Source organism: Notamacropus eugenii, assembly GCF_028372415.1.
Source record: "Notamacropus eugenii isolate mMacEug1 chromosome Y unlocalized genomic scaffold, mMacEug1.pri_v2 SUPER_Y_unloc_1, whole genome shotgun sequence".
In the NCBI taxonomy this organism is placed as follows: domain Eukaryota; kingdom Metazoa; phylum Chordata; class Mammalia; order Diprotodontia; family Macropodidae; genus Notamacropus; species Notamacropus eugenii.
The window spans coordinates 133,579-146,365 of record NW_027325109.1 but is presented as its reverse complement, the minus strand read 5'-3'; the positions used below and the strand labels follow the sequence as shown (position 1 = coordinate 146,365).

General features: G+C 37.6%; 1 pseudogene; it reads left to right on the top strand.

The window, feature by feature from the left end:
- Positions 1-1,617: 1,617 nt before the first annotated feature.
- Positions 1,618-2,620, top strand: LOC140516968 (olfactory receptor 10AG1-like; annotated as a pseudogene).
- Positions 2,621-12,787: the final 10,167 nt, after the last annotated feature.

Here is a 12,787-nt window from a genome sequence, read left to right as displayed (position 1 = left end):
AAAATGCTGAAGAAAATAATACCTTTAAAAATAGGCTAAAGAGATAACACAAGCACTTATCCATTCTTGACTGATTTCTTTTTATCCCCCCACCATGGTCTTTCAAAGTTCAATTTCTCAATGATCGTCCTTTAGAACTTTATGTACCCTGAAAAGTAGTTCATTTAGGATGGGAAATTTTGTGGATTCTATATCTGTGACTTCCAAAATATTCAGCATCTCAACTACTCGTTAGCCATTTGTTTTATTTTACATGTCAAAGTTTCTCTTCATTATAAAAGAAAACTGAATATTTATAAGAAGGGAGTAGATATAATTTCTCTTTTCCTATTTTCATGTTTATAACAAACTCCACAAGTATTCTACTCTTCTTGATAACTAGGGGCCTCTTGAGTATAATAAACAAAAGAGAAGAAAATAGTTCTTTAAAAATTTGAGTGGAACAGATGGAGACTAATGACTTTATTAGAAACCAAGAAATCACAAAACAAAACCAAAAGAATGAAAAAATGAAAGATAATGTGAAATATCTCATTTGAAAAACAACTGACCAGGAAAACAGATCCAGGAGAGACAATTTAAAAATTATGGGACTACCTGAAACCATGATCAAAAAAAGAGCCTAGACATCATCTTTCATGAAATTATCAAGGAAATCTACCCTGATATTCTAGAAGCAGAGGGCAAAATAAATATTGACAGAATTCACCGATCACCTCCTGAAAGATATCTAAAAAGAGAAACTCCTAGGAATCTTGTGGTCAAATTCCAGAGTTCCCAAGTCAAGGAGAAAATATTGTAAGCAGCTAGGAAGAAACGATTCAAGCATTGGGGAAATACAGTCAGGATAACACAAGATCTAGCAGCTTCTACATTAAGGGATTGAAGGGCGTGGAATATGATATTCCAGAAGTCAAAGGAACTAGGACTATAACCAAGAATCTCGTACCCACCAAAACTGAGTATAATACTTCAGGGCAAAAATGGTCTTTCAGTGAAATAGAGGACTTTCAAGCATTCTGGATGAGTAGACCAGAGCTGAAAAGAAAATTTGGCTTTCAAACACAAAAATCAAGAGAAGTATAAAAAGGTAAACAGTAAAGATAAATCATGAGAGACTTACTAAAGTTGAACTATTTACATGGAAAGACAATATTTGTAACTCTTGAAACTTTTTTCAGTGTCTGGATAGTTGGTGGGATTACACACACACACACACACACACACACACACACACACACACACTCACACACACACAGAGCGCAGGGTGAATTGAATAGGATGGGATCATATCTTAAAAAATGAAATTCAGAGGTGAGAGAGAAATATATTGGGAGGAGAAAGGGAGAAATGGAATGGGGCAAATTATGTCTCATAAAAGAGGCAAGTAAGACTTTTCAGTGGAGAGAAAAAGTGGGGAGGTGAGAGAAAAACATGAAGCTTGCTCTCATCACATTCGATTAAAGGATAGAATAAAATGCGCACTCTTTTTGGTAGGAAAATCTATCTTACAATACAGGAAAGTGGGGGAGAAGGGGATAATCAGGGCGGGAGGGATGATGGAAAGGAGGGCAGTGGGAGGAGGGAGCAATTAGAATTCAACCCTCTTGGGGAGGGATGCGATCAAAAGAGAAAAAAATAACAGGAGAAAATCTCACAGTTGTGGTGGAATTCATTCTCCTTGGATTTTCTGAGCAACCCAAACTCCAAGGGATTCTTTTTCGAACATTTTTGGTCATCTACTTGAGTATTCTGACAGGAAATGGTCTCATCATCGTTATAACCAAAGTGGATCCAGCTCTCCAAATGCCCATGTATTTTTGTCTTGGAAACTTTTCTTTCTTGGAAATATGTTACACATCAGTCACCCTCCCCAGAATGCTGACAAATATTTGGACCAAGAACAGAAATACAACTTTTTTGTCCTATGGCATACAACTTGGATTTCTCCTTTTCCTAGGAGTCCCTGAATGTGTCTTCCTTGTTGTGATGGGATATGACCCTTATGTGTCTATTTACAAGCCTCTCTATTATCCTCTAATCATGAACCGCAAAATATTTGTCAAGCCAGTGACTGACTCCTGGACCACTGGAATCCCAGTACAGATAGCACAGACATGCCGGACTTTCTCTTTACCATTCTGTGGTTCTAACAAACTCAATCATGTTTTCTGTGATCTCCGCCCATTACTGAGGGTAGCCTGTTGGGATACCTTTTTCTATGAGCTCTCTCTCTATGCTGGTACTATATTGTTTGTCATGGTTCCTTTTCTGCTGATGCTCTGATGGTATATAAAATTCATTTCTACCATCCTAAAGCTCCCATCAGCCACAGGAAGGTACAAAGCCTTCTTTACTTGCTCTTCTCATGTCATGGTTGTTGGCTTACTCTTATGGGCCTATAGTTATTACATACTTACAGCCTAAGTCTAACCACTCAACAAATGATAAATTTTTCTTTCTCTTGTACACAATTTTGACTCCTATACTTAACCCTCTAATATATACTCTAAGGAACAAGAATGTCACTGTTGCACTGAAAAATTACTACCTAAATGTGGAGGGACAAAGAATAGTGAAGTCCTTGTTGCGTTTTAATTTATGTCATCATTTATATTGAAAGAAAGCTAGGTGCCTCAGTGGATAGAGTGCTAGGCCTGGAGTCAGGAAAACCTGAATTCAAATCTGGCCTCAGACCTTGTTTGCCTCAGTTCCTAGAGGAAAAGATGTCAAAACGCTCCAGTACTTTCGCCAAGAATTCCCTAAAATGGGGTTAAAAAGAACCAAACACAACTGAAAACACTGAATAATTCCTATTGAATTCAAAATCTCCAGGTCTTTCCTACATATTCATGAAAATTTTTCATTCAAAAGTCATTCTTTCCAATTTCTTTCACATTCTAAGCATCATGTAAACTCTACATTACATCAAAAATGCAAAGTTAGTTTTTCTTTAATATTCTAGCAATGATCTCTCATAATCTGAAATAAAGTGGTAAACTAAAGCCATTACCCAAATAATCTAGTGCTTGACAGATATATTTCAATATTTTCAACTTAGAAAATTGACCATACTTCATGAATTCTGCTCAAAATAATACAATTAAATAATTAAGTTTAAAAGACAAGTAATTGATGAATCTGTAAGAAAAATGTAATCAAATAGTAATGGAAATGAGGGTCCATGAGTGTAGTTATGAATTTCAGTAGACTGCTTATTGACTTAGTTTTAAAATGTAATGTGATTTGTTTTATATTAACTTATTTTGTAAAATTCTTAGATTTTAGTTTCATTCAGATTACATTCGCTTTTTTAATTTGCCACATGGAGGCTATGAACCATGTATTTGACAGACAGCTCTCAAGACATTTTTACCATAGGCTAAGATATTCTGTTTTCTTTTCTTCTCCTCTGAAATGTAGTTACAATGCAAGTCAGAAAACAAATTGATATTGAAAATATTTATTTTATGTCATTCAATATAGTTCTTTACTTTGAGATAATAGCATCAACTGAGTATTAAAGACAAATGTATTGGTGCAGAACCACGACTTCCTCCAAGTGTATCATTTGTGGTTCTATTCTTCTCATTTTTTTTCTATCCCCAAAATTCTAAACCCATCACAAAGAATTTGGACAAAAATTGTATGTTTGTACCCTACACTCAGCTCCCAGAAATTGCCAACCATGGGACTTTTCAAGGGGTGTGACTCAATCTGGCCATAGGATATTTGGCTACCTGAAGAGTTTTCCGTGGAAATTAGCTATGGGATATCAAATCATCTGATGAGGAACTGATGTAAGAGGGCATCAACCAATCAGAAGTGAGACATCTATCTTTAAATATAATGACTGTGTGGGCGGAGCCAAGATGGCGGAGTAGAAAGACGCACATACACATAGCTCCGAACCCACAACCCACAGAACGGGTACAGGGGAGCAACTCACAGCGAATTCTGCACCCAGAGGCCACGGAATATTGGAGTGAGGGAGATTTCTGTTCTAGAGGAACCTGCAAACCTCTCGCGGGGGGTGCTTTGCGCTGCGGACTGGGTGCCGAGACTGGGAGCTGAGGGCAGCCCTGCAGCGGCCGCGGCATTGAGAGGAAAAGATCCGAGCGGGCTTCAGGGACGGGACCTCCAGTGGCCACGTGGGTCCCTCCACCCACAGAGGGACCTGCAAACCTCTCGCAAAAGGTCCTTCGAGCTGCAGATGCGGAGCCCAGCCCAGCCCAGACCTGCTGCGGCCACGGCACCAAGAGAAACAGACCCGAGCAGGCGTCAGGGACGGGATCTCCAGCGGCCGCACAAGTTCCTCCACCCACAGGTGACGGGGGTCGGTGAGAGAGTCTCTTTGGCGGGTCAAGAGGGGAGTGGTGTGTCCCCATGATTCGGGCCTCCCCCGGAAGGTAGAAGCTGAGAGGCGGCTGCAGACTGGGGCTCCCCAAGCGGGCGGGAGCCTGGATCCATTGGGGAAGGTCTGTGCATAAACCCCCTGAGGGAACTGAGCCTGAGAGGCGGCCCTGCCCCGACCTGACCACCTGAACTTAATTCTCACACTGAGTAGCAGCCCTGCCCCCGACAAAAGCCCTAAGGCTGGAAGCAGCATTTGAATTTCAGTCCCCAAACGCTGGCTGGGAGGACCAGGAGGCAAGGTGGGTGTGAGGAGAATATTCAGAGGTCAAGTCACTGGCTGGGAAAATGCCCAAAAAAGGGAAAAGAAATAAGACTATTGAAGGCTACTTTCTCAGAGAACAGACATTTCCTCCCTTCCTTTCTGACGAGGAAGAACAATGCTTACCATCAGGCAAAGACACAGAAATCAAGGCTTCTGTGTCCCAGCCCACCCAATGGGCTCAGGCCATGGAAGAGCTCAAAAAGAATTTTGAAAATCAAGTTAGAGAGGTGGAGGAAAAACTGGGAAGAGAAATGAGAGATATGAAAGAAAAGCATGAAAAGCAGATCAGCTCCCTGCTAAAGGAGAACCAAAAATATGTTGAAGAAATTAACACCTTGAAAACTAGCCTAACTCAATTGGCAAAAGAGGGCCAAAAAGCCAATGAGGAGAAGAATGCTTTCAAAAGCAGAATTAGCCAAATGGAAAAGGAGATTCAAAAGCTCACTGAAGAAAATAGTTCTTTCAAAAGTAGAATGGCACAGATGCAGACTAAGGACTTTGTGAGAAACCATGATATCACAGAACAAAGAGAGAAGAATGGAAAAATGGAAGATAATGTGAAATATCTCATTGGAAAAACAACTGACCTGGAAAATAGATTCAGGAGAGACAATTTAAAAATTATGGGACTACCTGAAAGCCATGATCAAAAGAAGAGCCTAGACATCATCTTTCATGAAATTATCAAGGAAAACTGCCCTGAGATTCTAGAACCAGAGGGCAAAATAAATATTCAAGGAATCCACAGAACACCGCCTGAAAGAGATCCAAAAAGAGAAACTCCTAGGAACATTGTGGCCAAATTCCAGAGTTCCCAGGTGAAGGAGAAAATATTGCAAGCAGCTAGAAAGAAACAATTCAAGTATTGTGGAAATACAATCAGGATAAGACAAGATCTAGCAGCCTCTACATTAAGGGATCAAAGGGCATGGAATAGGATATTCCAGAAGTCAAAGGAACTAGGACTAAAACCAAGAATCACCCACCCAGCAAAACTGAGTATAATACTTCAGGGGAAAAATGGTCTTTCAATGAAATAGAGGATTTTGAAATTTTCTTGATGAAAAGACCAGAGCTGAAAAGAACATTTGACTTTCAAACACAAGAATGAAGAGAACGATGAAAAGGTGAACAGCAAAGAGAAGTCATAAGGGACTTACTAAAGTTGAACTGTTTACATTCCTACATGGAAAGACAATATTTGGAACTCTTGAAAAATTTAAAAATAATGACTGTGCAAGTGCCATGAAAGAGTTTCTTCTACCTGTCAATTTAATTTCTATTTACTGAGGAAAGTTGGTTCCCAGGTATTAGAAACTGCTAACTGTGCTAAAAATTTATCATGCTTAAAATTCTGTGCTTGAGTTTCCCTTTATCATGAGATCTGTTTCCCTTAATGCATTGGAGAAGGAAATGGTAAATTATTCCAGTATCTTTGCCAAGAAGAGTCAACGTACATTATGGTCTAGGGGGTCATGAATATTTGGACATTACTGAATGAATAACTACAATCTGATTCTAATCCCATTCTTTTCATTGTATTATGCTAATTTCTGAAAAAGAATCACACACAATAAGTGCAATAAAAGGATCAATAAAATATGTAAAATACTGAAATGAATGCTTTGTCACAGATAGAGGTATTTCCTTTAATGATTAAGATTGCTATTTTTGTATATGTGGATAATCCTTGCAATTCTTGGGAGTGTCTGTTTTGAAGTTGTTGTAGGATAGATAATCAACTTATTTCATTTACCTTGCTTACTATTTACTTTCAGCTTGATATTTTCATTACTTTGTTATCTTTCATTCTTGCCATATGATCGGGATATCATCATCACCACCACTATCATCATCATTATTTGCCACCCTCTTTTTATTCCTCCTCTTATTTTTTCTCATTTTCCTTCTTTTACTTCTTCATGATCTTTTTCTTGTTGTTCTCCCCTTTACATAATAGTCACAGAAGGTGAGAAGGCATTGATGAATGATTTGTCATCTAAATCATCATAAGGAGTAAATGTATTCACATAATCACAGATAAATTGAAATAGTAAAGACATTTTGGGACCTCAGACTTACTCCTGTTTGAAATCATTTTATTCATATTTACATTTAAAATAATTAAATCCAATACTTTTCCTTTTAATATAAGCTGCATTAGTTAATTGATCTTAACAGTATAAATTTCTAATGATGTAAAACGTTTAATAAATAATACCTATTCTTTAGCAATATGAAGGGTGAGAATACACAGAGCAATTGTTTACTTATAGTAAAAAGACAATCATGAGGTCTTATAGGGACTTGAGGAAATTACTGTCATCTCATTATTCATTTTCTTTTATGTCTGATTTCATGGTGTAAGATGAAAAACAAAAATAATAACAACAACGATAGCAAAATGAGAGATAGATCCAAGTATTAGGTAGGAATACTTAACGCTTTTCTCTGCCATACCACCTCTATTATTGCTCCATTAAGCAAATTTCATTAAAATGTACCTTTTAGGTAAAATCCTCAGAAAACCTTTTTGGCAATAATTTATGGAGATATATAATATATTAATTACTGTAGAAAATGGAAAAGAAAGATACAGCTTATTATAGTGAGTTTTGTGAAACCAGTGTCAAAACAACTAAAACAAAATATTATAAATTATATAGTATCAAATAGGCAAAATAGCTTACTAGAAGCAATCAAATAGGAGTTTATATTCCTATTAGACAGAAGTAGACACAGAACATATATTGTGTAAATAACATACATACTCTTTGGTAAGACAGTGATGGTACTAAAAGGAGATGAATCTCTCATTCTGAAAATTTAGCATTATATCTGCTAAGTTCTGGACTCTAAATTTCAATAATCCTTCTTCTGCCTATTCTTACCATTAGGGATAATTGCACACTGTTAGTCATTGTTGGTCTATGTAATATGGGCCTATATTATTATCAGCCCTTATTCTGTACCACAGACCCATGTGCTTATGCATGTGTACACACACACACACACACACACACACACACATATGCACTCACACACACAGACCTGCATGTGCACACATGCACACACACACCAGTCTTCAACAGATTTTTCAAAGGACTACACCTGTTTGACTGACTAAGTGATGGCAAGCATAGGATGGTTTCGAAAGAGAGAGGGAAAGCCAAGAAAGAATGAAGAGGTTCTGATGTGTAGATCTCAGATGATGAAGGTAAGAATTGGGAGAACAGCAAATGGATCTCCTAGGTCCAGTCCATACTCAAATCAGATGTCAAACTGACCTTCCTGAAGTTTATGTCTGACCATTGCCATTTTTTTCTCTCCTTTCCATTCTCCACCTCCAGGATTAAAAAGAAGAACTTCTATCTGTCATCCAAAGGGTTTCATATCTCCCTCTTTTCTAGTATTCTTTTACAATCCACGCACATGGGGAGAGAAACCTAGATGGCAGAATAGAAAGACATATACACACTAGCCCTTCCCCCACAGCCCACAAAATACTCGTAAAAAATGACTCTCAATAAATTCTAAAGTAACAGAAGTCACAGAACGACAGAGTGAAAGAGATTTCCAGCCAAAGGTAACCTGAAAGGCTGACAAGAAATATCTATCCCACAGACCCTGAGCAGAGCAGAGCCCAGACCTGGCCATGCAGCATGGGGAGGAACAGGACCTGAACAGGTCTCCAGGGCAGAATCCCCAGAATGGAGGGTCCCAGATACCTCAACCCACAAGGAACAAAGAAACCTTCAAAGGTCAGTGTGGGAGGACTTTCCCAGCTGGGCAAGAGTGGAACAGGGTCCCTCTGGAACTGCCCCGGTGCAGTGGCATAGGCAGTAGTGGCAGCAGTAGGTGACAGGCAGCTATGGTGGCCAGAGAAACAGTCTGAGTACATTGTCCCAGCAGCTCAGCTTAACGCCTCTGGAGAACTGATCAGGGGATGTGAAGCTCAGCCCTCAGTGGAGGCCCCACCCCTACATAAAGCCCCTGGAGGAACCGAGCAGCTGATCTGAACCTCAGTCCTGAGTGGAAGCCCTGCCCCCACCCAAAGCCCCTGAGGGAATTAAGCAATTTATCTGAATCTCAGCCCTGAGCATGGTCCTGTGGGGAGGAGGAGCACTAGGACCCTCCTCTTGGCAACAGATTCAGAAATCAAGAAACTGGCTGGGAAAATGCCCAAAAAAGGGGAAAAAAACCACAAGATCATGAAAGGTTACTTTCTTGGTAAACACGTATCTCCTTCTGTCCTTTCAGATGAGGAAGAGCAATGAATACTGTCAAAGAAAGTCAAGACTTCTGCCTTCAGTACCTCCAAAATGAGTATGAAATGGGCTCAGGCCATAGAAGAGCTTAAAAAATTAGTCAGCAGCTTGATAATGGACAATTAAAAATGCTGAGGAAAATAACACCTTTAAAAATAGGCTAACTCAATTGGAAAAAGAGGTCCAAAAATCCGATGAGGAGAAGAAGCCTTTAAAACGTAGAATTAGCTAAATGGAAAAGGAGGTTCAAAAGTTCACTGAACAAAATAGTTCTTTAAAAATGAGAGTGGAGTTCAGAGAAGCTAATAACTATACCAGAAACCAAGAAGTTACAAAACAAAACCAAAAGATTGAAAAAATAGAAGATAATGTGAAACATCTCATTGGAAAAACAACTGACCTGGAAAATAGATCCAGGAGAGATAATTCAAAAATTATGGGACTAGCTGAAAGCCATGATCAAAAAAGGAACCTGGACATTATCTATTATTAAATTAAGAAGAATAACTGCCCTGATATTCTAGAAGTGGAGAGCAAAATAAATATTGAAAGACTCCGCTGATCATCTCCTGAAAGAGATGCAAAAAGAGAAACTCCTAGGAATATTGTGGCCAAATTTCAGAGTTGCCAGGCCAAGGAGAAAATATTGCAAGTAGCTAGAAAGAAACAATTTCAGTATTGTGGAAATACAATCTGGATAACAGAGGATCTGGCTTTTCTACATTGGGGAATTGAAGGTCTTGGAATACGACATTCCAGAAGTCAAAGGAACTGGGATTAAAACCAAGAATCACCTACCTAGAAAAACTGAGTATAAGAATTCAAGGGAAAATGGTCATTCAATGATAAAGAGGACTTTCGAGCTTTCATGGTGAAAAAAAAAACAGAACTGAATGGAAAATTTGTCTTTCAAACACATATGGCTTAAGGAGGGAATAACATGCTCACTATGTTTGGTATGAGTATCTATCTTACACTAGAGGATAGTGGGGGAGAAGGGGACAAGTGGGGTGAGTGGGGTGACAGAAGGGAGAACAAATGGGAGAATGGAGTAACTGGGAGTAAACACTTTTGAGAAGGGACAAGGTCAAATGAGAGAATAGAAAAAATGGGGGGACAGGGTAGGATGGAGGGCAATATAGTTAAACTTACACAACTTGACTATTATGGAACTCTTTTGCAAAACGACACATATATAACCTGTACTGAATTGTTTGCCTTCTCAATGGGGATAGATAGGGAGGGAGGGAGGGAGAGAAGTTTGAATTCAAAGTATTAGAAACAAATGTGGAAAATTGTTTTTGCTTATAACTGAGAAATAAGAAATACAGGTAATGGGGTATAGAAATTTATCTTGCCCTACAAGAAAAGAGAGAAAATGCAGATAAAGGAAGGCTGGGGTGTGATAGAAGGAAGTGCACATTGAGGGAAGGGGTAATCATAGTGCAAGGTATTATGGAGTGGGAGGAGGGGAAAGATGGAGAGAAAAATTGGAACTCAAAATTTTGTGGAAGTGAATGTTGTAGTCTAAAAACTATTAAAAAAAAAACAACAATCCACTCTCATGTACTTTACACTTCAGTATCTTGATCCAATTGCTGTTACTCAAATACTCTGTTACAATGATTTTTCCTTGCTATCTGTCTTTCAAACCAAGCATGCTGCAATGTTCTCTTTCTTCATTTCTAACTTCTACAAATCTAGGATTAAGAAAAACAATTTCCTGTGAATCAAATTCTCTAAATTATTACTTCCAAAATCAGGTCTCATTTGATTGCATTTAGAGATGTAGCAATATAACATGGAAAACATGGTGAATTTATTATCAGATATTTGTTCAAATCTTGGCCCTTTTCTCTGTGACTTTGGGTAAGTCATTTTAACTCTAGTTGAGCTAGATGACCTAAAAAGTTTCTTCAGTTTGAAATATATAATCCTATTTCCTGTGTCCTGATAGATAAGAACCTTGGGCCCATGTCATTTCCATGTGGAATGAACTCCCTTACTATAATACAGCAACAAACACATAAATCCTATAACAGCAAACACAACAATTCGATGAAATCCACATTGCATACTTGATTGGGTTTTTCCTATTGTTATTGCTTTTCATTTTATTAATGCTTCTTTCTTCTTATGCAATCATCATTTCTGGATATGCTGTATACTCCTCAATATGTCTTCCCTAAAGAAAGGCTTAAAATGGTCATTGCTTTCCACCAGGAATCAATTGTTGTTTAGCTTTATTCATATTTTAATTTCTTTTTGGCAGTGTGGCTGTGGTTCTTTTGATTCCTTTTTATTCTACCTTTCTTCATTTAAGACTTTCCACATTTCTCTGTATTCCTCAAGTTTTTCGTGTACCATGGCACAATAAATTCCATCACGTTCTGATGGCACATTTTATTCAGTCATTTATCAGTTGGAAAGCACCTGCCTTATTTCCAGCTTTTTGTTAAGCCACAAAAGTGTTGCTACAAATAGTTTAAAATATTGTTGAATTTCACATTGTGTGTGTGTGTGTGCCAATAATGGACTCCAAGTCCAAAACTATTGAGGATGCCAATTAATTGGGAGCCCTGCCCATTCCACACAATGCCAAATTCTTTTATAAGATTGTTGGCTTCATTAAGTTTGCTGCATCAATGAGGTATTAGTATTTTTTGTGTTTGTTTTCCCAAGCTTTCTTCAACATTATCTATTGCTGTATTTTATTGTCTTTACAGATCATAAACTTAATCCTTAATACTATATTACTTATAAAACTTTTCCTTGTTATTAGTGATTGGGAATATTGTTATAAGATGGTTATTGGCTTTAGTTCTTCTTTTTACAAATATTGACATAACTTGATAACTTATTTATTAGTGAATAATAATTCAGGTGGGTTCCTTATGAACGTTGGAATTCAGAGTTTCCTATCAAAGAAATATGATGAAAATATTTTCTAATTTCATAGTTTCTATTCTTATTGCAGATTTTTTTATTCATTTGAAAGTTTCGTTATTTTATATAGTTAAAATGATTCTCTCTCTCCTTCTCTGTCTCTGTCTCTCTGTTTATCTCTCTTTCTCTCTCTCTCTCTCGACATTTTGATGTAGCTGATAAAATACTGGGCCTGAAATCAGAGAAAATCTTGGTTTAGATATGGTCTCTGGCACATCATTCAATACAAAACAATTAAGTTATGTTCTATGTGCCTGAAGTAACCCCCTGATATTTAGCTACTAAATTATGGGCAATTTGCACTTGCCATTGGTAAGGATATCCTTACATGGGTATTATAGAACCTTTACACATATCATAGTGAAATTCTATGAGTAATTCATTACTCCAGTTGTTAGTTTCATTTACTTAACTAATCAAGATAATCACTGAAACTTTTCTGGGAGGTGGTTCTATTGTTACCTTTAAATTTTAATCTATCTGTTGCTGAGCCATTCAGCTACATCAGGGATTCCTCTAACCTCCATTTAATATAAGCAAATGCTCATTAAAGTCATAAAATATAAGACAATTATACTCAAGAGGCCCCTAGTTATCAAGAAGGGTAGAATACTTGTGGAGTTTGTTATAAACATGAAAATAGGAAAAGAGAAATGATATCTACTCCCTTCTTATTAATATTCAGTTTTCTTTTACAATGAAGAGAAACTTTGACATGTAAAATAAAACAAATGGCTAACGAGTAGTTGAGATGCTGAATATTTTGGAAGTCACAGATATAGAATCCACAAAATTTCCCATCCTAAATGAACTACTTTTCAGGGTACATAAAGTTCTAAAGGACGATCATTGAGAAATTGAACTTTGAAAGACCATGGTGGGGGGATAAAAAGAA